Below are 27,946 nucleotides of genomic sequence, written 5' to 3'. Positions count from 1 at the left end.
TGATTAATGGCAGACAACTGAGAAGCCCAGTAATATCGCCTGATATCGGGGAGCGCCATGTCCCCGTCATACCAAGGGATGGTGAGCTTTGCGAGTGCAATACGCGGACGCCCATCCCAAATCAATTGCCGTTGAAGACTCTCGATCTCTCGGAAATAGGTCGTAGGGATAGCGTCATAGGAGTTTTGGAGCGCGTAAAGGAATCGTGGCAAGGACATCATTTTAAACAGGGCTGCCCTGCCCAGAGGAGACAAAGGAAGCTTACGCCAACGGGCCACATCCAAGCGCAATCTAAGCAACGGTGGGAGGAGATTACGCTCAAAGCGGAGCGACTGATCCAACGTAATAAAAATCCCCAAATACTTGAAACCCGACTGGACCACCTGAATAGGAAGTCTGCTCGGCAAGGGGGGTAAAACACCCGAAAGAACATACACACAGGACTTGGTCCAATTAATAACAAGGCCCGAGTTGGCACCAAAGGAAGCAAGAACGTCAAATAGAACAGACAGAGATTTACGCGGGGAGGTGAGATATAAAAGAATATCGTCCGCGTAAAGTGAAACGCGGTCCTCAAAGTCCGGAGACCAGCGAATCCCCTTGAGGGAAGGTTCCCACCGAAGCCATGCAGCCAATGGTTCCAAGGCGAGAGCGAACAGTAACGGAGACAAGGGGCATCCCTGACGGGTACCCCTACCAAGGGTGAAAGGAGCCGAGACCCTACCATTTACCACTACCTGCGCCGGAGGTTCCGCGTATAGTAACTGGACCCAACCAATAAACTCAGGCCCAAAACCAAATTTTTCAAGAGCCGCCCAAAGATAAGGCCACTCCACCGTGTCGAAGGCCATGGATGCATCCAACGATGCCAAAATGGCCGGCTCCGTCAGATGCCCCGCCCTCGCAATCGCGCCATGAAGACGACGAAGGTTCAGAGCCGTGTTGCGGTGTGGGATAAAGCCAGATTGATCCGGATGGACCAAGTCACTAATGACCGTCAAGAGACGGGATGCCAGGAGTTTCGCCAATACCTTGGGTTCCACATTTAGCAGGGATATTGGCCTATAGGAGGAACAAAGATCACGCGGTTTACCATCCTTGGGGATGACAACTATCGTGGCCAGTCGCTGATCATACGGGAGAATACCCCGTTCCCGGGACTCCAGAAACATGGCGCGAAGATACGGAGCCACCCTGTCGGGACGCAACTTGTACAATTCGATTGGCAACCCGTTCGGGCCCAATGCTTTGCCCGAACGGAGGGAGCGGATGGCAGTAGCTATCTCATCAACTGTAAAGGGGGAGTCCAACGCCCCACGGTCTAAATCGGAAACACTGGGCAGGGCAATATCACGCAACAGAAGGCGAGAGTCAGCCACATCCCTCACAGATACAGGGGTATACACCACACGGAAGTACTCGGCAAATCGGTCAACTATTCCAAGCGGGTCCGTTACACTCACACCACACGCAGACTGAATCACGGGTACCACACGATTAGCTCTCTCCTTCTTATCCAGCCATGCCAGCAATTTACCCGCTTTGTCACCCACATCATACAAACGGCCCTGTTGCTCCCGAAACATCACTTTGGCAGCGTCCGTGACCATGGACTTATAAGCAAATTGTTTCAGACCCAGGGCATGGAGCTTCTCAGACGTGACACCAGATTCCAAATCCCCCTCCAATGCAGAAATCTCCCCCTCAAGATCCACCACCTCTTTATTCCTCGCCCTCTTAGCCTCAACAATAAGGGAGAGGGCCTGCCCACGAATCACTGTCTTAAAGGCCTCCCATAGGGATACAGCCGAGGAAACCGACCCCTCGTTATCCAGAAAATACGCATCTAGAGACTGAAGCAAAAGGCTGCGGGTCTCGGGGGAGGTAAGGTACCATGGATTAATGGGGGCCACCCGGCCCACTGCCTCCACCCCAACCTCAAAACGAAGCCAGAGCGGAGAGTGGTCAGAGATACCCCTGGGCAGGTGCACAATCTCATGCACCGCCGGGGACTGAGCCGCAGGCATCAGGAAATAATCCAGCCGGGACAGACTCCCATGGGCCCCAGAGTGAAAGGTGTACTGAAGATGAGTAGGATGCAAAAGCCTCCAGCAATCCACCAAGCCAAAGGTATCCAAAAAGCCACCCAACCACTGCTGAGCCGCCGGAGTATCCCTAGGGGGGTGGCGATCGTGGAGACCGGAGACTACAGAATTAAAATCACCAGCCAGAAAGAGTGTACTATCAGGGAGGTCCAACAAGACACGGCCCAAATCTGAAAAGGTAGAAGTCTGCAAGCCGGGGGGCACATAAACAGTTAATAGGGAGAGGGCACGGCCTTCGTACCGACCCACAAGGACAGCATACCGCCCCCGGTCATCCTGAATCACATCATCAATAGCCAGGGGGAGGGAAGTCGAATAAGGATACCCACACCCCTGGAACCCGAAGTAAACCCTGAATGTGCTACGAGGCGATAGCCCCACCTATTCATTGCATGACAAACATTGCCTATCAAATGAGTCTCCTGCAGGAAAACAATATCAGGAGATAAACGTCGTATATATTTCAACACCACACTTCGTTTGATACGATCTCCCAGACCATTAACGTTCCACGAAACAAATCTCAACCCGCTACCCCCCATCCCACCCGACAAAGCCCAAACCCCCCACCAATGAGCATGACCGCAAAAACAAAGTCAAATACAGGAGAAAGTCGCCTTGAACACAGAACACACAAACAACGAACATCCCAACCACCCACCCCCCAACTAAGAAGAAAACACCCCCACCCTGCACCCCTGCAAAAAGCTAAAAAGCCACCCCAACCTGCAGTGTGCCTGTCGCCCAAAAACCCCTATTCTACACAAAGACCCCGGAGGAGGAAAGGCTCCGTCCCACCCACCCCCCGCTCAAACCAATGACGAGAAAAAGAACATACAGCAAAACACATATGAGGTAGAGGAACATAGGCATACATCCCTGGAGAAGTTATACAAAACAAGGCATCAGTCAAAGACGAGACGTTCAGCTCTCTACACCACCTTCAGCACCGCCCGGGTGGGCTTCGGACTCAGTCTCAGGAGGTCGGTTAGGCAGGGAGTCTAGCCAGTCATTCACCGCATCTGGCCGATCAAAGAAGAAAGTTCGATCATGATACTCAACCCGCAGCCTAGTCGGAAAGAGCATTGCGTAACGCATCCCCATGTCTCTAAGACGCTTCTTGGCACCACGAAATCCCATACGCTGCTTCTGGACCTGTTGGGAAAAGTCCGGATAAAAGTTCACCGTGGCATTTTCAAAGGCCACCGGGCCCTTCACCCGCGAGGCCTGCAGGATAGCGTCCCGATCTCTATAGTGGAAAAGCTTCGCAACAATAGGTCTCGGTGGGGCGCCTGGCTTGCCCTGGCCCCCCGGAACACGATGTGCGCGCTCCACTGTGAAAAATTTACTAAGGCCAGACGGAGACAGGTGGTTCTGGATCAGGTCTTCAACCAGGAGATCAACAGAGTGGGGTTCTGGATTCTCCGGCACACCAACCACGCGAACATTACAGCGACGTGCCCTGTTCTCAAAATCCTCCAAGCGCCGGGTCATGAAATCGTTCACCCTACGGAGATTGCCAATCTCCGTCTGTATATCAGAGACGTCCGTCGTGAGGCTGGATGATTTGATATCCAACGACTTCACCTTTTCGTTCGTCTTGGAGAGATCGGCCCGAATCAAATTCACCTCAATTGCCACAGTGTCGAGTTTGTGGGCCAAGGTTTCGTACTGTTGGCCTATGGATTCCCTCATGCCAGAAATGGCGCCCATGATGCCCTGCAAGGAGGGCTCCGTCGACGCATCCACGACTTGGTCAGACGCAATAGGACCGGGCTGGGCAGCTCCGGGGGACCCCTTAGAGTGGGTATAACGATCCATAACATTAGATTGAACCGGTCCCCCGCGCAGAGGTGTCTTCGTCTTGCGCGTCTCTCGGTCCCCTCTGCCCGCCATTTTGAAGATGCGTCACGAGTAAAGTCACCAGGGTCGACGGACCGGGCACCAGAAATGGAGGCCCCGGGACCAAAGGATCACAAGAGGGGTAGCACTAGGATAGAGTCCGCCAACTCAAGGAACAGTTCAGTCAAGGGCCCGACAACCTACGCGGGTCCTGGCCGCAGCTCTGGCCCGACCCTCTCACCAATGTCCCAGTCTGAGGCAGAATTGAAACCGAAACTTAAGAAGGGGACCCACAATGCCAATCCCCCTGCCGTTGTTGTTCAACTCCAAGACGGCCACCGAACCTCACCCAGTCCCGGGTGCACTTCGAGGGCGGAGCCCAAAAGTTCAATTGAACATAATTCAGTCACCCGATGTCCAAATCAGTTCCTGAAAGGTCCAGGTAGATCAGCCCAACGTCCTCTATAGAAATCCTCGCAAGAAATCAGGATTAAAGCAGGATATTAAGCCGGGAGCGGCGGGGGTCCGGAGAGCGCTGTGCTCACGCGGCCATCTCGGATGCCCGCCAAGCTCCTCCTCCGTGCTAGCAAACTTTAACTTAAAAATCGTTAGAAAAAACAAAAGGAATCGAGCAAAATCAGTAGTCCACTGATAGGATCTCTTTTTGACCTCGCTAAAATAGAAACATTAGGAACAACCCCTCATGAGAAATATGAAACTAGTGAGAGAAACCGAGCTCGACGCCATGATGGCTGCAACATAGCTCGGCTCCGCCGCCCACCCCGCCCAAAATAACGACAAACCCAATGCAAATATTATAAATAAATACAACACACCAGCAAAGTAACAGGGTAAAACGTTTTATTAAATAACTATTTACATGGCAGCCTGCTGCAACATGAAAACAACACTTCCAATTGGTTCTTACTAGTTTCTATTCTGGAATTTACACGCAGCACTCCACCCACTTCTCTCACTATCTTTTCTACTCTCAAGAGAGAACAACATCCTACATTTTTCAGAAGACTTTGGTGAAATGGCTACCGTATCTCATTCATCTTCCGAATCTGAACAAAATGATCGACTACCTTTAAGAAGAAAAAAAAAGAATCTTTCATCTGTCAATTTTTCACTTATCCTGAAGATCAAAAGAAAGTAAATGCACCAAAAGTAACCTGCACGATATGTGACTCGTTTCTCTCAAGAGGAAATCCAACAAAAAAATATTCCTTTTCCATACATACCATGGTGCGGCATGTCAAACAAGTGCACCCTGTGCAATTTGCAGAGGCATCGACAAAAGCCCTGGCCACACTATTACCATTAGAGGTGGCCAGCACATTTTCTGATCGACGACCTGTATCTCCATCGAGTGCACAGATGGACTTGAGATATTTAACTAGATATGGTCTATAACCTATGGTTTTTTCAGTGAATTTTCAAGGTTTTGTAAATGCTAATTCCTAACTATATATGGCCTATAACCTATGGTTTTTTCAGTGAATTTGCTCCGCCGCCCACCCCGCCCAAAATAACGACAAACCCTATGCAAATATTATAAATATATACAACACACCAACAAAGTAACAGGGTAAAATGTTTCATTAAATAACTATTTACATGGCAGCCTGCTGCAACATCGATCCAAATGCATGACACTGTTCCTGTCAAGGTAGCATAGCTGGCGGCCTAGGGGTGGAGGACCGTTGTGCAAATACCCCGGGGAGGACTCTGGATATGCTTGGTCCCTGAGATTCTTCGATGTCACTGCCTTCCACAAATGGCATAAGTCCTGGATGTTCGGTGCCATACTTGAGGGTTTGACCTAAAGACACGTCCTGCGGTGCCCTGGTCCAACCATCACATATACCTGCGCCAGGAGACGGCGTGGGGTGCACTGGAAGGGAGAGGCGGCGCGAACGAGCCTCCCCCACCTCCCCAGGTGGAGGTTTCTCAGCTACACCCCTAAAGACACGTCCTGCGGTGCCCTGGTCCAACCATCACATATACCTGCGCCAGGAGATGGCGTTGGGTGCACTGGAAGGGAGAGGCAGCGCGAACGAGCCTCCCCCACCTCCCCAGGTGGAGGTTTCTCAGCTACACCCCAGCGCTTCACTGATCTCCTTGTCCTCAGTCAAGCATCAATAGTAAGATTTTCATAGGTGAGTGTAGGTTCATAGTTTGCCATCCACAGACTAAAAGCCTGGAGTGGGAGTGAAAAAACCATAACTAGGTAAGAAGGAACGCAGAGGCTGTGGGAAGGACTCTGGATATGCTTGGTCCCTGAGATGCTTCGATGTCACTGCCTTCCACAAATGGCATAAGTCCTGGATGTTGGGTGCCATAGTTGAGGGTTTCACCTAAAGACACGTCCTGCGGTGCCCTGGTCCAACCATCACATATACCTGCGCCAGGAGACGGCGTGGGGTGCACTGAAAGGGAGAGGCGGCGCGAACGATCCTCCCCCACCTCCCCAGGTGGAGGTTTCTCAGCTACACCCCTAAAGACACGTCCTGCGGTGCCCTGGTTCAACCACCACATATACCTGCGCCAGGAGACGGCGTGGGGTGCACTGGAAGGGAGAGGCGGCGCGAACGAGCCTCCCCCACCTCCCCAGGTGGAGGTTTCTCAGCTGCACCCCAGCACTTCACTCGACATAGGCGGCCGGCTCCCGAGGTCCGGCGGAACTTTTAGCCTTTTGGTGACTCTTCCATTCTGGACCTTGTCCCACAATCCGTTTGACCTGAAGACACGTCCTGCGGTGCCCTGGTCCAACCATCACATATACCTGCGCCAGGAGACGGCGTGGGGTGCACTGGAAGGGAGAGGCGGCGCGAACGAGCCTCCCCCACCTCCCCAGGTGGAGGTTTCTCAGCTGCACCCCAGCGCTTCACTCGACAAGATGAGTTGCGCCCGCTCCTGCGGCACATTGCCTTGCTCGGCCAGCTCAATTACGCCTGCTCTTGCTATTACAGCGTCTCACCCGCCATCCGGCTGAATTGCACCCACTCTTGCGGTACAGCGAGAGGCGGCTGCCACGGAGCTCAGGAAATGGCGGTCGGCTCCAAAGACTTGGGCCTGGCCTGCAAGGATGGCTCTGGACAACCCTGGAACTCGGACGCTTGACTGCTACGGCATGGGCCCCATTCCCAAAAGCGTCCCATCAGCCTTGAAGATTCTACAAGAGTCACCGGGGCCCCCGACTCCCGCAGAGTTCCGGTGGGGAGCTTCTGCCATGATTGCTCGCAGAATGGCCACGACGTAGCCACGGGGTGCTCTCATGCTGACGCCAGCTTCAGTCTGAAACTTCCAGAAACACTGTAGACTACCAATTCAATCAGTTCCGGTGGAGCCCCAACGACGTATCGCGTTGTTGCATAATGCGTCATATGACACGCCGCGTTAGCGCACCCGGAAGTGCTCCGGTGCGCGAGGCGCGAAGCGCAGCTTCCCGGAAGCAATCCAGGGCGCGGCGCGGAGCGCGTAACGTAAGCATAACAGGTCATGTGGCTTGTTAATAAAACTTTTCATTGGTTTAGAAATATTTTTTGTCCCAAATGAGGAAAACCCCTCCTTGTTTCCTCTTGGCTCCTGCCCCCTCCCCAAGTCTTGCTCGGCCAGCTGAGTTTCGCCCACTCTTGCGGCCTACGACATAGATACGCCGGGGCGTTATGGATCAGTATGAGCAAATATACACTTGGGGATTCACAAGCAACAACAAGCCTTTGTATTTGGGGCTCTAAATCAACAACAGTGACAGAGAACAGAACCGAACTAAGCACTCAGGGGCTACGTTTAAACGCAACATCATCTCCCCAGAGGTACATCACCTTACACACACATGCACTCTGATCTCCTTGGCCTCAGTCAAGCATCAATAGTATGATTTTCATAGGTGAGTCTAGGTTCATGGATTTCCATCCACAGACTAAAAGCCTGGAGTGGGAGTGAAAAAACCATAACTAAGTAAGAAGGAAGGCAGAGACAGAATCTTCCTCTGCAACATCCGGCTCTGCATCGCTACTTACTTATAAATGCAGAAAAAACTCAATTAACACAAGGGCTCTTTTCAGAGCCACCTTATATCAAAGCACTCAAACTTCTGATTTATCTCCATTTTCACACTCTTGTAAATAGGTGTGCGTGCCCGAGTGCGCGCACCCCGCAACTTTTAAAAAAAATATATATATATTTTCGCCTTTAAGGACCTTACTGCACACCCTGAGAAAACCTACGCAGCAAAACAATCTCTACCTTCTCCCCTTTCCATGTTCCAACGCTTTGAAATGAACAATATATTTACTCGCAGTGACAAAATGGCGGTCAACACTTCCTGATTTCCTTCGAATCGAACGTTAACAGACGTCACGCAGCAACAAAAAAAATTCCGCTCGCGCGCAGCCGCTTGAGTGCGCGCACCGTTGCGCGCGTATAGATATATAATTGACTTTAACTTTAATTTTCTCAGCACCTACTGAACGGATTTACACCATTCCAAAAAAAGCGTAATCTGCGAGCCGGACTCTACAGTTTTGCCAAATTTCTTATAAATCCATTCAGCCGTTCGACCTGTAGCCGTGTCTAAACGTCCTATGGAAAATAACATGGAGAAAACACGTTTTGGGACCCCCCTTTTATCTCAGCCCCCACTTCACCAATCCCCCCCAAACTTTCAGGGAAGGAGCGCAGCGGACCGAGCCATGTTCTATGAGAAATTCGCAAAGATTCATCCACCAGGGCCAAAGTTAATCCAAATAGAATGTTGAGGATTTCCTATGGAAACTAGGTCCTAACTATAACTACCTACTGGTGACCGCCAGTGGGTAATATATATATATATATATATATATATATATATATATATATATATTATTTTTTTTGTATTTTTTTTTAGCACAGGTCCTTCACCGCCGTGGCTCGACAGCGTCCCGGGTGCTTCAAGCCAGCGCTGGTGAGACGATATTTTTTTTTTTTCACCAATGATGCGGCACTCAGGGTTTAAGGTTTAACAACACACGTTTATTTTACTTCTCCACCTCGGACCAACGCGTTTCAGCCTTACACAGGCTTTGTTAACGGTAAGTGAGCTATTTTCTATGTTTACTATTTATCCCATTTGGCAGTTAGGGTGCATTATGGGACTAGTAGTTTCCATCATACAAATATACATATATAACATTTTTAACATGCAGTGTGCATATATGCTACTATACATTATTTCATGTCATGATATTACGCTTCAGTGCTGCTGCGCTGCATTTTACGCGCCAAGGTGAATAACGTCAACATTTTTTACATATGAGACAATTCCGTGGTATAGTACCCAGTGTCTCATTTGCGAATGCATATTTAGTATAGTTACTCTCATTCTTTCATGTGTCGAAAGAAAAAATAAAATAAATGTTGACGTTATACACCTTGGCGTAAAATGCAGCGCAGCAGCACTGAAGCGTAATATCATGACATTTGCCATAAATTCAGAATGTTAGCACTCTAGTTGCTTATTAGATCACTGTAGTGAAGATACTGCTCACCAGGGTAGTCTGCTGCTGGTATTGAAAGTGCATGTTTCAGTCTGATTTTTTTAATGAAATAGAAGAGGATTTGAGAAGTCACTCATGTGCCCTAATTTCTCTTTCTGCAGCACTAATCATACTTTCTATGGCAACATGAACCCCCTCATTTTGTTCCTTTTTAAATTAAATGTTTTAAGAATTACCACTTTATTCCAATCAAGATGGCTTCAGGTGTGCCATATGTTTGTCATAAGTAGGACTGTTAGCGCTCTAGTTGTTCTTTAGAACACTCTGGGATGCTGCAGTAGAACACAAAGGAATCAACTGACCGTCTCTGCCCTTGTTGGATGTCCATGTTTTACTGAGAATGTCAGACTTCATTCTCACATGACTGAGAAAGATAATGTGAATTTACAGAAAATGTGCTCAGTTTAGCTTATAGATCACCTTCCAAACCTCTGTGGGAAAAGCATGAGAAAATAGTTTTCTCTCAAACATGATTCATGATATCCCAGCAGAAGGCTTTTTCACATGGTAAAATCACCTTAGAACACTCCACAATTCCTAAAAGAGTATGATACCATCAACAAATGATTTATAATCTAACTAAAGTCTTAAAACCTTCTAATGCTTTTTAATGAGGTGCTATCATGTATATTGGTCCCAAGATGGCTGCCAACACTTCTTGGATGAAGTGCTGACAGCCAATCAGATCTCACAATGTATTTTTTTCCTTTAATATCTAAAAAAAAACTACTGAACAGATTTCCACCATTTAACACAAAGGCACGACTCTGAACAAAGGTCTACCTTTCTGCCAAATTTGGTGTAATTCCGTTCAGCAGTTCGGGCTGTAACTGCGATTAAAGGTTTCTATGGAAATTGCATGGGAAAAACATGTTTTGAGACACCCCTTTTTTCTCGGCCCCAGCTTGATGAATCACCCCGAGACTTTCATGATAAGATCGGACGGAGCGCCCCACCAGTTTTGAAAAATTTGGGAAGATTGTCAACCGGCGCCAAAGTTATTCCAAATAGAATGTTGCGGATTTGCTATGGAAAATAGCTCCTAGCTATAACTACCTACTGGTGACCGCCAGTAGGTAATATATATGTAAATATAAACCCTTTATCTATATATATAAAAACATTTGTGACGAAGGCATGTGCGGTAAAGACACATGCGTTGTAACGACCACATTGTAAAGCCATGCATGATGGTAATGGCATGCATATTTCCGTCATAGACCTGCCTAGAACACAAGTTCTCATTAAAATATATGCTTTACACACCACGTGACAAATCCAGTATGGGGCAGTCTAAAGAGGGGAAAAGAAGAGACAGAGTACACCCCTCCACAAATAAGATGTTTGGCTTTCCGTTGTTTGGGCAGGAGGTAGATTTGATCTTGCTCTTCATAAAAGACCTACACTCTGGTGAATGGTGGACAGATGGAGAGCATTACATCCCTCTGAGACGGAATTCTTATATTGTTAGCCATGACCTGTATGTGCTCATTGACATAATACTGCTATCTTTGAAAATATAAAGTAGGTTAAACTCTGCTGAATAGTTGTATGATGTTACAATACATACCATTATAACCAAGGCATTACAATGTAAACACCACTAAAACACATGTTTTTACAATGCATACCACTAAAACGCATTTCCAGTGTACAATATAATGCCTACCATTAGAACACATACCATTTCAACACATACCATTACACCACATGCCATTACAGCGCAACTTTAGTAACCATAGAGAAATAGTGTTTTTAACGTCCCCCCCAAAAATAAACAAAATATTGTAACACTACTTTTGTAAAGGGCAGTAGGAATAAAAATGTTATAATAAACAATTTCTGTAGTCATCAACGGTAAAAAAAAAAGAATCATTGTAACGCTGATGGGAAAAGCAGCAGGTGCACTACAAATGCAACATTTCAGGTGTCCTTTCTCTATTTTTACTATATGTCTCAATTCTTTAACCTACCAGAATGGCTGCATTTTAAACATGTAATATTTAATATAGTTTCTGTCAGAATTAGAATCACAGTTAAAAATATATATGAAATTATGTTTTGTTTTAAATGATCATTCTCCACACAAAAACATATAAATACAGCAGTGCGCTATTTTGTGATAATTGGAACACTGAATTCCCTGGTGTCCACACACATCAGAGCAAGGAGAGAAAGAAAGAGACAGTTTACTTTTCAACACTGCCACTTACAGATCAAGTAAGTAAAACAGCTATAAAAACATGCATACAGATGAAGTAGTAAAACCCCTAAGCATTTGGTATCAATATATATATGTTTAGATCTGCAGACATTTTCACTTTTACAGGTGTAATACAAGCCATACATCCATAAAAAAGATAACAATATTCTACATCCATGTCTTCTTAACATTTCTCTACAGATCAACTCATAGTACACCACCTGTGTGAAGGAATGCATCCTCAAAAAAGTCAGAAAAACTAATCCATCACCTTTAGAAGTTGCTGTCCACACAAAAGGAAAACCCATTAAAGGTAAAATTCCACAAAAACTCTATTTTCACAGGCGTCAAGTCAAAATACAATCAAATGCAAACTTAGCATTGCCTAAGGAATTTAACCTTTATTATCAATAAGAATTCTAGGCTGTCAACTAAGTAATTTCTAAACATTCTCCCTTGCAGGATTTTATAAAAAAAAAACATCTATTTACCAAATCAAGCCATAGCACATCATCTGTCTGGAACACGTCCTCAAAAAATCAGGTAAACCAATCCATCACCTTCAGAAATTGCTGTTCACACAACAGAAACCCCAATTTAAGGTAAAGTTTGACAAAAACACAATTATCACAAATAATAACTTTCTTTTCTCTGGTGTAAAGTTAAACTACTGTCGAATACAAACATAGCAATGGCTAAGGAGGATAAACGATGTTATCAAAAAGAATTGTAGACTGTTAAATAAGTAGCTTCTAAACATTTTACTTTGGAGGATAATTATATACCAAACTAGTAACACATGTTTGTATTTTTTTATTTCTTGTACATGCAGATAAAGAATGGCCTAAAGAAATCAGGCAAGCTATATCAAATCAAGCAGGGGAAATAGACTACTGAGTTACAGTATCTACCTTTATTGTAAGGAGTGATTAACTGAGCCCAGAATTCAATGGAGGTGTGTGCAGTATTATGCATCCCATTGCAGTCAGAGCAGTAACTCTTGGAGACATTTGAAAAAACTAACTGACATAACCACTCTGCCTCTGCAATGGAGATTGAAGCTCGACAGAATATTGAACAAATGAAAACCCTTGCATCCACCCTCAATGAACCTTGTGATTCAGTTTAGAGGGTGGTTAGCCCAAAACATACATTTGCATGTAGCAAGTTCTATGCCTACAGTTCCTAATCTTTGTCATAACATACAGAGACAAAACACAGGCAAGTAACCCACAACATGTAACACCACAAACCTACTTAGATATAACACCCCTTATTAATTAACAGTAACTTTACTAATAAATCTTAACTTTTGCAAAATAGCAAAAACCCTCAAAAAAGAATACTAATTTTCAAAACCCCATAACCTTCTTAAACTAGAGAATAGTGGTAATTCACTTCAGTCAAATACACACTATTCATGCCAACATTATTAACACTACTGTTCCTTTAGTATACAGTTTACTGTCTGATAAGATTCAACCTACACCGAATTTCTGTCAGTGATAAAATGAAAATTCTACATAAAAGTCCTAGAAGAGTGATTATTGAATTATCTATAAGTGAAAAAACGCTACCTGCTTGGGCTCCGTTTCCCTGGTGGGACTCGTGGTCCCAGGGTGCACCGGCTCCTTTCCTCACTGTCAGAGGGCCTAATTGACGTCAGCTGCTGCTGCTGGGGGAGGCGCTGTCATCGCGCTTCAAAGAGCCGCCTTCCCCCACTCAGCGCGGGGCCCTACAGAAATTCTTTTGGATATACTCTCATCCTGCAGCTGGTTCGTGGTGTGAAAAAATGCTACCTGCTTGTGCTCCGTTTTCCTGGTGGGACTTGTGGCCCCAGGGTGCACCGGCTCTTTTCCTTGCCGTCAGAGGGCGTAATTGACATCAGCTGCTGCTGCTGGGGGAGGCGCTGTCATCGCGCTACAAAGCACCGTCTTCCCCCACGCAACGCGAGACGCGCGCGGGTGAACCCGGGAGAAGCCCGGGACAAAGGCGGGGCCGTCTGCGGCAGGCAGTGGCTGGGCTGGGCCACCCCCCTTTCATTGCTGCAGAGGTGCCCTAACAAACTGGTTAGTGAATTTGGACATTTCTAAACGGAGAACTTGAACTAGTTCTACAATTGTTAGACTTCCAGAACATTCACTGGGTGAAGTGTTAATGAAGTGACTCGTATCCTGAAGGAGTGATCTGTTAAACTTGTATATGTTATTGTGGGGGAATTGATTGTTCTAGATAAACTACAGGTCCCTGTTATCTAAGCTAGAGCCATGGGGAGATGTAAGACCCAGGTAAAACAAGTTGAGGTTTTGGGCAATGCCAAAGTAACCGTGACCACAATGGATGCATTCCTGAGCAGAGCAGCCACGGTGATAGATAGGGAGATTGAGCTGGGGACAACGCTGTGAAAACCTACCTGCTGGAGGGTCGTTTAGCCACTCATTCTGCCACATACGTCTGGGGCCCTGACGCTGTCGGTCTTCCCTGCCGCCACCGCAAGTTCCATCGCGGGGCCGCAGCGGGGGAAGACTACAGCTCCCAGACTCCTCGGCGGACACGCCCACTTCCGGCAATCACCGCGCACGGAGGCGCATAAAGGCGAAGAGCTCCCACTGAGGAGCGGGGGACAACGCCGCAAAAACCTACCTGCTGGAGGGTCGTTTAGCCACTCGTTCTGCCACATACGTCTGGGGCCCTGACGCTGTCGGTCTTCCCTGCCGCCACCGCAAGTTCCATCGAGGAGCCACAGCGGGGGAAGACTACAGCTCCCAGACTCCTCGGCGGACATGCCCACTTCCGGCAATCACCGCGCACGGAGGCGCATAAAGGCGAGGAGCTCCCTCCGCGTCGCGGACGTGCGTGGACGGCGCCGGGCGAAGCCCGGGCAAAGGGCGGGCAGTCTGAGGCAGTCGTTGGCAGAAGGAGGCAGGGCTGGGCCAGGCCCCTGAAAACTCCAGATGGGTAAGCGAAAGAGTACAAGTAATGGAGACGAGGGGGGCAAAAAAGGTGCCAAGACAATCACAGTCCATTCTAACATTTCTCTCTTCGGCTGTGGGGGCCCTCAACAAAGAAATTGCTAATGCCGAACATGAACTGGGCCTGGTACAAACTTCCCCCCTGCCTAACATACCCAGTACCCAAACAACAGTGGAACTTGTTGACCCTGCAGACTCCGGCGAAATACTCCTTACTCCCACTATCCCCCTGGAACCCTTGGTAATTATCACAAAGCCAGTAGCTCTCCCGACAATGAGAGCGGGTACCTTATCTGATAGACCACAGTCACCACAATTAACCCCATGCCCGCACCCAAGTGACCTACCATCGAAGAAAAAATGGGGAAAAACCAATCATATGACAGGGGCTCCAAGCACATCTACCAACATCACGGGGACCAGTTGGAGGCGCTCTTTGTTGCCCGGATCGAGCCTTTACTTGTGGCCATTGCTAAGGACATCGTGGAGACCCTAAACACTTGCTTGGAGGGACTCCTTAAGAAATGTGTTATCATTGATAAAATGGTTAATGGTCATAATTCGCTTGTGGAAAGACACAATGTGGGCATTGTTGGGCCTGGGACAGGAAGCCCAGAGGGGGAGAAACAGAATGATCGGGTATTGCCCAAGGGTAGTGTGTCATCTACTGGCCCTATGGTGGTCCCATTACCCTCTACCCAATTGGAAAATCATATGGTGGCACAAAGGTTGCCCGTAGAGAAGAGGACTATGGGCAATAAAATACATTTAGACTTACCACCAGATGCTGCCCCGTTAGTGGCAATTTTTGTGGGTACTCCCCCATTGAAGGAAGGAGGGTTGGAGCACTCAAGAGACCTTATGGCTGAGGCACGATCCTGGTGCACGGATTCATGTAGCGGGGGCAGTATTGCTAACAGAATCATTTCAGCTAACAGGGTGGGTTGGATCGGGAAGGTACCGAAATTGGTGCAGGGGGATTGTGTGATAGACAACTTTGACAGGGTAGATGTGGCCGAAAGGTTATTCTGGGACGGATCTGGAGTCTCAGGTAACGACTATTTAAGACCATTGCCCTTGGGCTTCTTCCACCCACCCCTAGTAAGATCAAATGGACCGCATTGCGCATCCACAGGGGGTAGGAGAAGGCCCCAATCAGTAGGGGAGGCGGGGGTAGGCATGCAAACCACTTGTCATCAATTAACAGAAGGTTCGGGACCAATTACCAACATCCTAACCAAGCTACCTGAGTTACGACAGCATGTATTTCCTGGACAACAAATATCTGGAATAACAGAGGGGTGTGGGTTGGTTCTTAGTAATCGCTTCTCCTCCCTTTCGGTGTTAGAGGGCACAGTCTGACTACCCGTACCACCATTGCCACATATAGGAGAAGCACCCATTCCCATTCCTGATTTAGCTGATGTATGTAGGTTATTGAGCTGGAATGTGGCGGGAGTTAGAACCAAAAGGGCTGACGAGGCATGGCTCGCTTTTATCTCTAGGTACGATATTGTAGCCCTTCAGGAATCCTGGGACATATCACCTAGTTTTTGTTTAGATGGTTTTTCGAGTTTCGTTGTGCCAGCTGTCCCTAGTGTAGCGGGTAGAGCCAAAGGTGGTCTTATTTTGCTTTTTTCCCTAAAACTTAAGGGGGCTCTAAAAGTAATTAAACATGCCTTATCAAACCTACTAACAGTGGAAAGAGTGATCTCCCTGACCCAGAAAACCATTTTTATTAATTTTTATAATGCTGGGATTCAGGAAAATAGTAACGACAACCTTGCCATCCTGGACTCATTTTTGTCAGTGGTCAGTCTAGATATATACACTAATACCGAATTCGTCCTTATGGGCGATTTTAACATTCATCCGTGCAGTTTGCCATGTGGTACAATTGATTATTTGGGACAGAGTGGTTCAGACACTATGCACTTTGAGCACATTAAATGTGGAGAGGCATTAGAGGAGCTATTGGCTAACTCCAATCTATTGGAACCTGCCAGCGGCATAGGCGGACCGAGGCTTATCACTTTAAAAGGCTCGGTTCCTGGATCCATTATTGACTATATATTTGTGTCACCGGGGATATTACACAGTGTTGCATCTTATAGAACCTTGACTTCCCCGTTCAGCGATCACAATCCCGTTTTATTGGAAGTTCACTGGGGGGATTCCATGGGCCTTAGGCCTCCCTCTGTTAAATCTGGGATGGGAACCCTAAAAGCAGTGGACCAAGGTAGACGGCTTAAGTGGGCAAATGTGGTCCCGGATGATTTTTATGATGTACTTTTCCCCAAGATTGATGGCTTTGTGGCAATTTGTCAAGATCCTAGAGTGGCAAAGCATGAAATATTGGGGGTCTATGAAGAAATCTGTTCACAAATATCGAAACAGTTGATAGTTAGATTGGGCCAGGGTGGTAACAATCACTGCCGTTGGTTTGACTCCAACTGCTCCAAAGCTCATAGAGCCCTATTGGCAACCCTAAACTATAAGCCTAGAAATAGGGAGGCTATCACTATCTTAAGGAGAGAGTATAAGCGGGCTGTTAGAGAGCGTAAAGATGGAATCAAGCAAGCCGCATGGGAGAAGCTACTCTCAGTGGATGTCCTGCGGGACAGTAGTCTATTTTGGCAAGTGATAAACCAGCCCCTGTTTTCCGGTCAGGAAAATACGCTCATGGACTGTGTCATCCCTGATGACAGGTGGCTTGCCCATTTTAAATCTGTGTATGGGGATTCATCTTCTGTCCCATGTGCCCCCCTATTGCCAACCTCAGAGTATGCCTCGTTAGTTTTTACTCACGAGGAGGTTGAGAGAGACATCTTAGAAACCTCCAAAAACAAAGCACCGGGGCCAGACGGAGTGCCCGCAGATTTTTACCGTCACTCCCCAAAGCTGTGGGCAGGAGTATTATCTAAAGTCTTCACAGCCGCCAATTGTAACGTAATCCCGATTTCCTGGGCCACCTCAATTATAGTACCAATCTTCAAAAAAGGCCAGAGGGAGGACCCAGGGTGCTATAGACCCATATCCCTTTTAGATTCTGCTATCAAAATACTGGGAAGAGTCCTTCTGGTGAAACTAAGGGATAGCATGGAAAGTTGTGGGGGTATATCTAACATCCAGTACGGGTTCAGGGAGAAGAGAGGTACGGTCGAGCAGTGTTCAAATTTGCATCTCTTGATTGCGAAATACACTATAACCAAGGAGGGTTCGTTATTTTTGGCCTTCAAGGACCTCTCCTCGGCCTTCGACCTGGTGAATAGAACTAAACTGTGGGCCATCCTCCTGAAGATTGGGATAGATGGGTCCTTGGTAAACTTTATGGCATCACTTCATCAGGAGCTGTTTGCCAAGGTCAGAGTCACCAAGGAGGGTAGATGCACGACCCCCTTTAAATCTATGCGAGGGGTGCGCCAGGGCTGTATCCTGGCCCCCCTCCTCTTTACAATCTATATCAACGGCCTAAGTAGCCATCTGGAGGCAGTACAGGGTGACGACGCAGTACTTATAGTCCACACAGGTATCGGATTGCAACGGTTGTTGGATGCATTTGGGGCTTTTATGGATCAACTTGATCTAAAGGTATACCCCAACAAATCTCACACCATTGTGGTAGGCCTCCATAGTAAAAAGGCAAAAACTTAAAATTTTAAATGTAAGGAGTAAGGGGGCCACAGGTTAGAGCTAGGGGCCTAGCGGTGGCAAGGTCAACTGCATCACTCATGGGGTTTTCCAAAAGGTTGGGGGCCAGGCCGTTGGAGGCCATGAAAAAAATTTACAACTCCAAATGCTTGGCAATTGCTGTTTATGGTTCAGCCCTATGGGGTTATATAAAAGACGACACTATCCAGAGGGTGGAAAACAGGTTCTTACGATCACTGCTTTCCGTCCCTCAGTCCACCCCGACCTTCTCGACCCATGTGGAGGTTGGTTTGGACTTTGTTACTGACAGGTTGAGGCTGGCCCCAAAAACATTCTGGCTTAGGACATGGCTGAACAGTGAATTATCTCTTAACCATGCTATTATGGCCGATGTCATGTCCCTAGATCACTCTAAAAAGGTGCCCTGGCTGGAATACATAAGAAGATCTTTAGCCGAGCTGGGTCGCCCGGAACTTTTTGATTCACCTTCCTGCATTAGGAGAGAGGATATTAGTGTGATCAAAAAGCAATATATGGAGGGGGCTAGATTGGCACGTGAGGAAGGGGAACTGAGGAAGCCGACTGTTAGATCACATTACTTGCTTCTGCATTCCCCATCAATGGAGTCATATCTTGGCATCGTCACTAAGCCGTTCCATAGGTTTCTACTGACCAAGTTTCATTTTAACTTGATCCATTATCATCTGGGCAGTTACCCCAAATGGGTTAAATCTGAGGCAGCCCCATTTTGTAGATGCGATGATATGTCCATACAAAATACTATGCATTTTACTATGTTTTGTAGGTTTTTTGCTGTGGAAAGGGCTAAATATTTGTTACCAATTTTAAGAAAGGAGGGCTTCACCCAGGTGAGGCCTGCTGTGATGTATCTTCAGCTCTTAGGCAGCATTTATGTTATATTTAGCGTTGCAAACTTCTTGGTAGCTGCGTCCAGAACTAAATCACGCAAAACATGATTATTTTTGTTACAAGTCTGTTTTATTTTGGAGCAAAACCCCCCGACAAGGGCACATAGACACAGCGTTAAGCCTACAACCTCTATTTGAGGCCGGCCGCGGAGAGTATGCAATAGGGTCACACATAATGCATAGACAAACTAGTTAACGCAGCGCCTTGCCTACAACCCCAAGGGGGCCGGCCGCGTGGCTTAAGAAGAGCTGTTAGAATCATTCAGTGCTTAGGGAGCCTCAATGCCAGAGTAGTGAGTACAGGCGAGCAGGCAACAAGCCCAACACTAAGAGGTGACCCAATAGAGGCCAGGAAACACTGGAGAGAGCATAGAAAAAGAAGGAAGAAAGGGAGAGAGAGAGAGGAAAAAAAAGGACTCAGAGACAAGAGACAGAGGGAGAGCGTGCTAGCATGATGGATGTCTGGTCCGTGGGCGAGGGGTGATACCAGGCAGCAAAGGGCGGGCTCTAAAATGCACAAGTTATAAAAGGGAGCTATGGGAGTAATCTAGCGGGGTCCGCAGGGACAACAGCATCCTCAAAGAGACGTAGGGTCCGGAGCCTGGTGGGCATATAACGCGCATGCTCCATAGAGCAAAGGTAGCGCACCAAGGTATTCCATCCTGTGTCAAAGCAAGTAGAACGCAGCCGGAGCCGCGCGGTGAGAAGCTCCATTGCCAATACGTGCCACAGCCGCACAAACCAGGAGGCAATGGGAGGCGCTTCAGTCTTCTTCCAGTATAAGGCTATGAGCTGCTTGGCCGCACCTAGCATTTGCAGTGTTACAATCCAGTTGTTACGGGTGAGGGCCTTGAGGCCTAGGGGCCTAACACCCAGTAGGATCGTGGCTATGGCTTCAGGCAAGGGAAACCCCAACACCCCCCTAATGTGGCTAAGGACGGTTAGGAATGAGCACGCCCACCATATGTGCACGAACTCCCCCGTTGCAGCCCGGCATCTCCAGCATAGCGGCGAAGCATTGGGGAACATCTTATGGAGCCGCACTGGAGTGTAATACCATTGAGTTAGAAGCTTATAAGCGTTTTCTCTCTGCGGGATACTCCGGTATACCCTGGGGATGTCTCTCCACACTGCGTCCCACTGTGAGGGTTCAATGTCCGCATTAACCGCAGTCTGCCATTGGCGCGGATATAGATGAATGGGTATAAGCGTTGGGTGCTGCAGGATGTGGTAAATCTGGGAGACCAGCCGCCTGGAGCCCCCAAGGGAGCGTGCCAGTTTTTCAAAAGGAGTGAAGGCACGCATGGCAGCCTGATACACGTCCCCGCCAGTGACCCAGTGTCGTAGTTGAGCATACTGCAGCCGCGCCGCAGGTTGCACACGGAACTCTTCGCAATATTGGTCGAACGATTTAAGTGAGCTCCCATCAAAAAGGTCACAAATCATTCTACAGTCTCCCTGCACCCAGGGCTCAAACGCCCGAGTTTGATAAGCCGGTGGGAAGTGAGGGTTTGCCGCTATGGGAGTATGGGGGGACGGAAACGTGGTGAGCCCCCTGGACACAGCAATGGCATCCCAGATGTCCAGCACAGTTTTCGTGGGTACTGCAAGGTATGCACGCCTGGAACGGGCCGTCCAATGGAGCCATGGTAGATCCCAAATGGTATGTCCCGTCACTGCCCTATCCATATGCAGCCATCCTTTTTCACTTTCTCTCACCCCCCATTCTATCACAAATCGGAGGTGTGCAGCCCAGTAGTAGTAGACCAGATTAGGGCAAGCCAGGCCTCCCCTGTCTCGCGGAGCCATAAGGATTTTGTGAGAAAAACGTGGTCGCTTACCGCCCCAGATAAAGGATATAAGTTCGCGTTGTAAGCTCCGTATGCAGTGGAGCGGGATCGGAGTAGGGAGACATTGGAACACGTAAAGGATTTTGGGGAGGATCGACATTTTAACAGCGTTGAGGCGGCCTAACCATGATAGCATCAGGGGTTTCCATCGCCGCAGGTCTTCCAAAATATCCTTCCGGCAGTCACGCCAATTGGCAGACGTCCATTCATCCAGGGAGGGAGTTAGGGTGAGACCCAGATACTTGATATGGCGCTCAGCCCACTGGTAGGGCACAATTCCCTTCAAGGTGGAAAGATCTTCTGTAGGGATAGTGAGGCTAAGAGCCCAGGACTTATCGTGGTTAATCTTTAGGCCAGAGGCTCTCTCAAAAAGGCAGAGCACCCTATGAACAGCCGGCAAGGATTCTCGCGTAAGTATCAGATCATCCGTGAACAGTGCCACCTTGTTGTTCCGACCACCGTGCGCTATCTCGTGGATGTCTGAGTCATGCCGGATCAGCTCTGCGAGAGGTTCAACTGCGAGGGCAAATAGAAGGGGCGAGAGGGGGCACCCCTGTCGAGTGCCCCTATGTATTGTCAATGGCAGCGTTAGGTCCCCATTGACCCGGATTCTAGCCTGGGGCCCGATATATAGAGCCATAACCCTAGCAATCATCTTCGGACCCAGCCCAATTTTACGAAGCACCTCTCTAAGAAAGGTCCAATCCTGCCGGTCAAACGCCTTCTCCGCGTCCAGGGAGAGAAGGCAGGCCGGGATTTGCCAATGGCGTACTTTCCCCACCAGGTGCGCAAGTTTGCGGACATTATCTGCCCTCTGATGATCACGAATAAATCCGACCTGGTCAGGGTCCACAAGCCATTGCATAAACGGGTCGAGGCGTTTGGCGAGAAGCTTGGTGTATATTTTAAGGTCCGTATTGAGCAGGGCGATAGGGCGGTAGGACGCACACAAGGTGGGGTATTTTCCAGGTTTCGGTATTAACGCTATCTCTGCCATGCCCATGTCAGGGGATGGTCCCACATCCTCGGAGAAGGCGCCGAACAGCCGAAGGAGGTAAGGCCTAAGCTGGGTCTGAAATGTGCGATAGAAAGATAATGGCAGGCCATCCGGGCCCAGCGTCTTACCCAGAGGGAGGTCGTTAATCGCCGCCATGATCTCCTCCTTTGTGATGGAGCCTTCCAGCTCCGTCGCGCTTCCAGCAGATAGCGTCGGCCCCTCATAACCGTCTAGGACAGCCGCCACCGCATCCACCGAGACAGGGTCCCTCCCGTACAGAGAGGTATAGTAGTCCACAAATGCAGCCTGTTTGAATGTCTCCGAGACTACCTTCGACCCATCCTGCAGTCTAATACTAGTGATGTGAGCCTTGGCGGCGCGCACTCGCAGTCTTCCCGCCAGCAATCGGCCCACCTTGTCGCTTCCTTCAAAGTATCTTTGCTTCAAGGCCAGCAGGGAGCATTCCGCCTTATTGGTGCGTAGGAGCCGAAGTTGCCCTCTGAGATTGGCCAATCTCCTTCTAGTGTCGCGCGTCGATCTCTCCCGATCGTGCACCTCGCCCTCTTAATGTCAGCCTCCAGCTTGCGGGCAGCGCGCTCCCTCGCAATTGCCAGGGAGGTGACGTGTCCCCGAATCGTGGCTTTGAAGGCGTCCCAGACCACCGGGAAGGGCATGTCCGGGGTATCATTAGAAGCTTAATAGGCGTTTATGGCCTCCCGGATGCTATTCACATCATCAGCATCTCGGAGGATGCTCGGCGGGAAGGACCAATGGACGGCACGCGTGGGACGCACCGCTGGATCCTGGAGGAGCATTTCCACATGGGCAAGGTCCGATAAAGAAATGTCCGAGACGGAGGCTCCCAGCGTGTCTCGGAGCAGCTCCGGCGACGCGAAAAGGAAATCGATACGGGAGTAGGATCTATGGGCGTGAGAGTAAAATGAGTAGTCCCTAAGATCCGGGTTGGGATAGCGCCATGCATCTAAGAGTCCTAAGTCTGCAATCTGTTTGCGCAGCGTAGAGGACATCACCCCAGAGGCGTGGAAGCAGCGCCACAGCGATCCATGTCAGGGTCCCACACTAAGTTAAAGTCCCCTCCCAGTATTACGTGCGGATCCCCACTTGAAATCTGGTCCCTCAGGAGTGACTGTAGATATCGGTCCTGCAATTGATTGGGGGCATACACGCTGCACAAAGTGAATCTGCGTTTCCCCGCGTAAAATGTGACTTTGAGAAAATGCCTATCCCCACTCTTATAGGGTCCGGAGTCTCCCCGCCTGAAGCCAGCTCTGCATAGTATGGCCACCTCCGCAGTTTTAGTATCCGCAGCTGCCCAAAACTGAAGGGGGTATTTGGGGTGGGCCATGCGGTGTGTGTCCCCCTGTAGGAGGTGGGTTTCTTGGAGAAAAATAATGCCAGGTTGCTGTTGGAGGAGATAGCGCCAAACCTGGTTGCGCTTGTTGGGGGAGTTCAGGCCCTTAACGTTGAGTGTCAAAACCTTCAGGGTCCTAGGTACAGGCGCAGCCATGGCATGTAGCGAGTAGGATCCGCCCACGCTCCCCGCTACCACCAGCGCAGGGAAAGGCGACCAGGAGAGACCCCCTCCCGCCCATCCCCTTAGGCGACAGCTGCCACCCCAACTCCGTCTCACCACCCACCAAACCAGAGGGAAGGAAAGAGAAAAAGTCCGAAGGAAGAAAAGCGAAAAGAAGGAGGAGAAGAGGAAAAGAGGGAGAAGGGAACCAATAAGAGACCAACCAGGTCTCGCAATCACCAAAATCAACAATGGCCAACAGGGCCGTGTCGGGCTGCCCCAGTAACCGGGCATCCTCTACCCAAGGGTTTGGACGCACTCAGGTATGTCACTCCCTATGGGGCAGTACAGGGGGTATCCACGTGCAGTATAGAAGGCCTCGACCCCACTGGCCCCACTGCCCGAACCGGAGTCAGGGGCACCATACAGCGGGACGGAGTAGTCAGGCATGCCATCGGCCAGCGCTCAGTCCCCAGTATAGACCAGGTACAGCAATCCATGCGGGCCCCCCAGAGTGTCAGGCCCACCACATGAATGGCGCCAGCAGGGAGTCGTCCGCGGAGGCCAGAGGCAGTGCAACCCCAAGCACAGGGTAAGCCAAGACATCCCAGGAGTGCTGGTCAATCGCTCTACAGGAAGATCAGCGTCTCTCCCGGTGACAGCAGATGAGAATAGGAGTTCAGGCGCCGCGAGGGGCGCCAGCGCAGCCAGCGGACCAACATAGCATCACAGGTCAGCGAACATGGGGATGCCCCACAGCAGCGGCAAGAGTCACCGAAGGAATTGCCACGTTGGGTCCCAGGTCACGGTGTGGACGGGTGTGGAGACTGGCCCTCTCTGTCGCTCTCCAGGGAGCGGATGTGCGCTATGATGTCCTGCTTGGCCTGCGAAGGAGATTTCTCATCCACCAGAGGGGAGCGGCGATACCGTCGGACCCTGGTCCAGTCCGGACGAGCAGGGACCCTCTCCTGTTGTCGCGATCTGGAAGGGCTGTGTGCCGGCGATTCTGGCATCTTGAGGAGTTGGGCCGCCTCGTGGTAGGAACGGATGACCCTGCGTTTGTCCTCCCAGTGGAAGATGAGTGCGAAGGGGTGGCCCCACTGATAGGCGATGTTGAGAGCCCTCAATCGCTCCGTCACCAGCCGGAAAGCCTTCCGCCGACGCAGGGTGTTAGGCGCCAGGTCCTGGAAAATTTGTATTTTGTGGCCTCCGTAGGTGAGATTGGGCTTGTCCTGCGCCGCTTTCAGGATGGCTTCTTTTTCCGTGAAATAATGCACCCGCGTTAAGATATCCGGGAGGAGGCCCGCTCTGCTCGCTGGTCCGTATACCCGGTGGGCACGATCCAAAGTCAGGGGGAAGCGTCCTCATCCCCCCATACCTCATGTAGGAGCTGCGCCACGTAGGTCAGGATGTCCTTCGCCTCTTCATCAAGCGGAACACCTCGGATTCGGAGGTTATTGCGGCGGCTTCTGTTCTCAAGGTCCTCCTGCTTAACCTGCAGGTCAATGTTCTGATCTTCCAGTGCTGCCACCCTCTGCCACAGCTGCTCTTGGTCTTCTGTATGCGCGTCGACGAGCTTTTCCAAGCCATCCACTCTGTCTCCCAGCTCGGTGACCTCCTTGCGCAATTCCTTGACGCATGATTGCACTTCCGAGCGCAAAGAGCCTATCTCCGTCTTAAGCTCGGACATGAAGGAGGCCATAAAGGCCTGGGTCACCGGCGGTGAGTCCGCAGCCGTCTGTGAGGGGCCGTCGGTCGACGCCGCCGCTCCAGTCTTGCCCCACATAGCCCCACAGCCATGTCCTTAACCGTCGCCGCCGAGTCCTGTTTGCCCCCCCTTTGATCTCGTCATCGCCAAGTCTGCAGCATGGGCCACCAAAGTCAAGGAGGGCGCAGCCCAGTGGGCTCAGGGGGGATTTAGCGGGGGGAGGCTCCACACCGGGCTGCGTCTCCGCAAGGCTCTTCACCCCCCTAACGATACAGCAGGGGCCCAGATCCCTCAGGCGGTAGCAGTCCAGAGAATAGCGGCCTGGATCTCCCGTTCACCACCGGGCCAGGGCGGAAGACACGAACAGTACAGACAGCAAGCAGGGCCCGGCAGCAGAAAGGGATGATCAAACCACCACGTTCAGGGGAAGAGAGGCAGCAGGTAGAACGCACACAATGCGTGAAGGCGAATCCCCTGTGGAGCAGCTCCTCCAACACCTTGGGAGTGCACCGGGGGCCGCCCAAGCAGGCCAGGTGTGGACCACCTCCACCGCAAGGGTCTCAGGTCCGGCAGTGTCACAAGTCCCTCTACCAGCTCCGCCGCCTAGGCAGGCCCAGGCCACCGCTCAATGCGCAGGGTCCCAAAGTTGCAGTGTGTAGGGCAGTTCTCTGTCTACCCGTAAACAGCCCCCAGCAACAGGTCTAGAAGTCCGCAGGGTCTCAGCACCCCCCTGCCAATGTTACACTGTCAGCTAGGGGGACAGGGCACGGCCAGGCAAGGCCCTGGCGAACTCGCCGGTGCACTGCAGCTTACAGCAGAGACCAACCCAGGCCTCAGGGGTCCCAATCCGAGCCGCCTGACCCCCGAGGAGGGCCCGCAGCATCCCACCGCTCCTCACCTTGCAGGCCAAGTCACGAGGCAGATCGTCGGGAATTTGCGCCGCCAAGGCACACAAGAGGGGCGGCCAACGGGCAGCCAAAGTCGTAGCTCCACTCTGTGTTGTCCGTTTCGGGGGGTCGCCGGGTCTCAGCACAAGTAAGTGAAGGGTCAGGAATACAGGTGGGGGCTGTATCGCTCCTCAGCGAGGCTCAGGAGACAGAAGCTGAATCTGGTGTCCAGGCCCTTTTGAGGCCTAGAAACGGGAACTTTATAATGACATAACGTGCACACTGAGAAACGTGGCAACGTAGCTTTACATAGGCCTGATATTCGTAGTATTCACGAGAACTGGAAACAGACATACTAGAGAGAGACACAACTGTAATTGCGTCATTAATCGAACATGGGGAATACATATGCATATTAATCATGCACACATAACATATGATGGAGGACGCGTAGGGACACAGAACATGGCAGAATTTACTTTTCCACATTCCCTCCTTGTCACTACGTTTCCATCAGGAAACATCAATATTCATGATACCATCTATCATTTCATACAGTATCATTTGCTCGTCTCGAATTTTCTTGGAACGGGATTTAGAATGGGACTTGGGACTAGGAATACAAGAGGTAGCACAAATGCCGCAAATCGCAGGGCCACATTGTATACAGAGGCAGCAGCTGAATATGATCGCTACTGCATTACCTAGAAATGACAATACTTTCCATCCCCAGGCGGAAATTATATTCCAGAACCAACCGGACCGTGTCCAGGTGCCTGGATCTTGGTGTAACATATGGGCAATTTTATGGAGTCTGGTTATAGCTGAATAAACAGACGGCGCGTTATTAGGAATGAAAATGCAGCAACTAGATCCGATGACTCTACAAGCCCCGCCCCTATCGGCCAGTATGACGTCAAGGACGAGACGATTCTGGAGCACGACAATCTCATAGCAGATTGCTCTTCGGTTAAGTTACCTAGGGCAGAGGCAGTCTCATTCACTACGGCTTCAAGGGTTCTGGTTAACCTACGTATTAGCTTACTATTCTGGACAGGTCCTATAAAGAAAAAGAAACCTCTATTGAAATCTGTATACTGTTCTAGAGCAGTTTCAGTATAATCAACAATGGGGGACTCGATCTCCCTTTTATGTCTAATGTGTACTAGATGTGTGTTTCTGTGATAATCAGATGGAGCTAGGAAAACAGGTGGCAGTAGGAAGGCAATGTAACAGGTTCCCTCCCAATCGAGGGGCAGACGAACATATGCGGTCTGACCACAAATAAAATAAGAATGACGTGAAGCTTTGAAAATAGATTTCCCACTGTCACTATATTTGACAATAGTAGTACAATCACTATGTCCTACATGTACAGAACCATTACTTTGGACACATAATTCGCCTTTGACTGGTAATATTGAAATAGCAGGTAAGTCTGGAGCAGTATCAGACTGAACATTCAGGACCATGAAATTCGAAGAATAATTACCTAAATTGTAAACTTCGTTTTCTAGATCTAAACCTGTTCTGTGGGGAAGACCTTGTTTGTCTGGGAAACATGTACTGTTAAGAAAAGACATATCTGTTGAGGATGACGTTAACGTGGACCATGCTCCACACGAACCATTATGTGAAAATGGATAAGGAAAGAGTGGCAAAACTCCCTTCGGTGTCTGGAAAGGGGGGAGTCGACCACACACCCAACAATTAGTGGCATTGCTG

The sequence above is a fragment of the Lissotriton helveticus genome, chromosome 4_1 (assembly GCF_964261635.1).
Source record: "Lissotriton helveticus chromosome 4_1, aLisHel1.1, whole genome shotgun sequence".
NCBI lineage: Eukaryota > Metazoa > Chordata > Amphibia > Caudata > Salamandridae > Lissotriton > Lissotriton helveticus.
Note: the sequence above shows the minus strand (reverse complement) of the source record.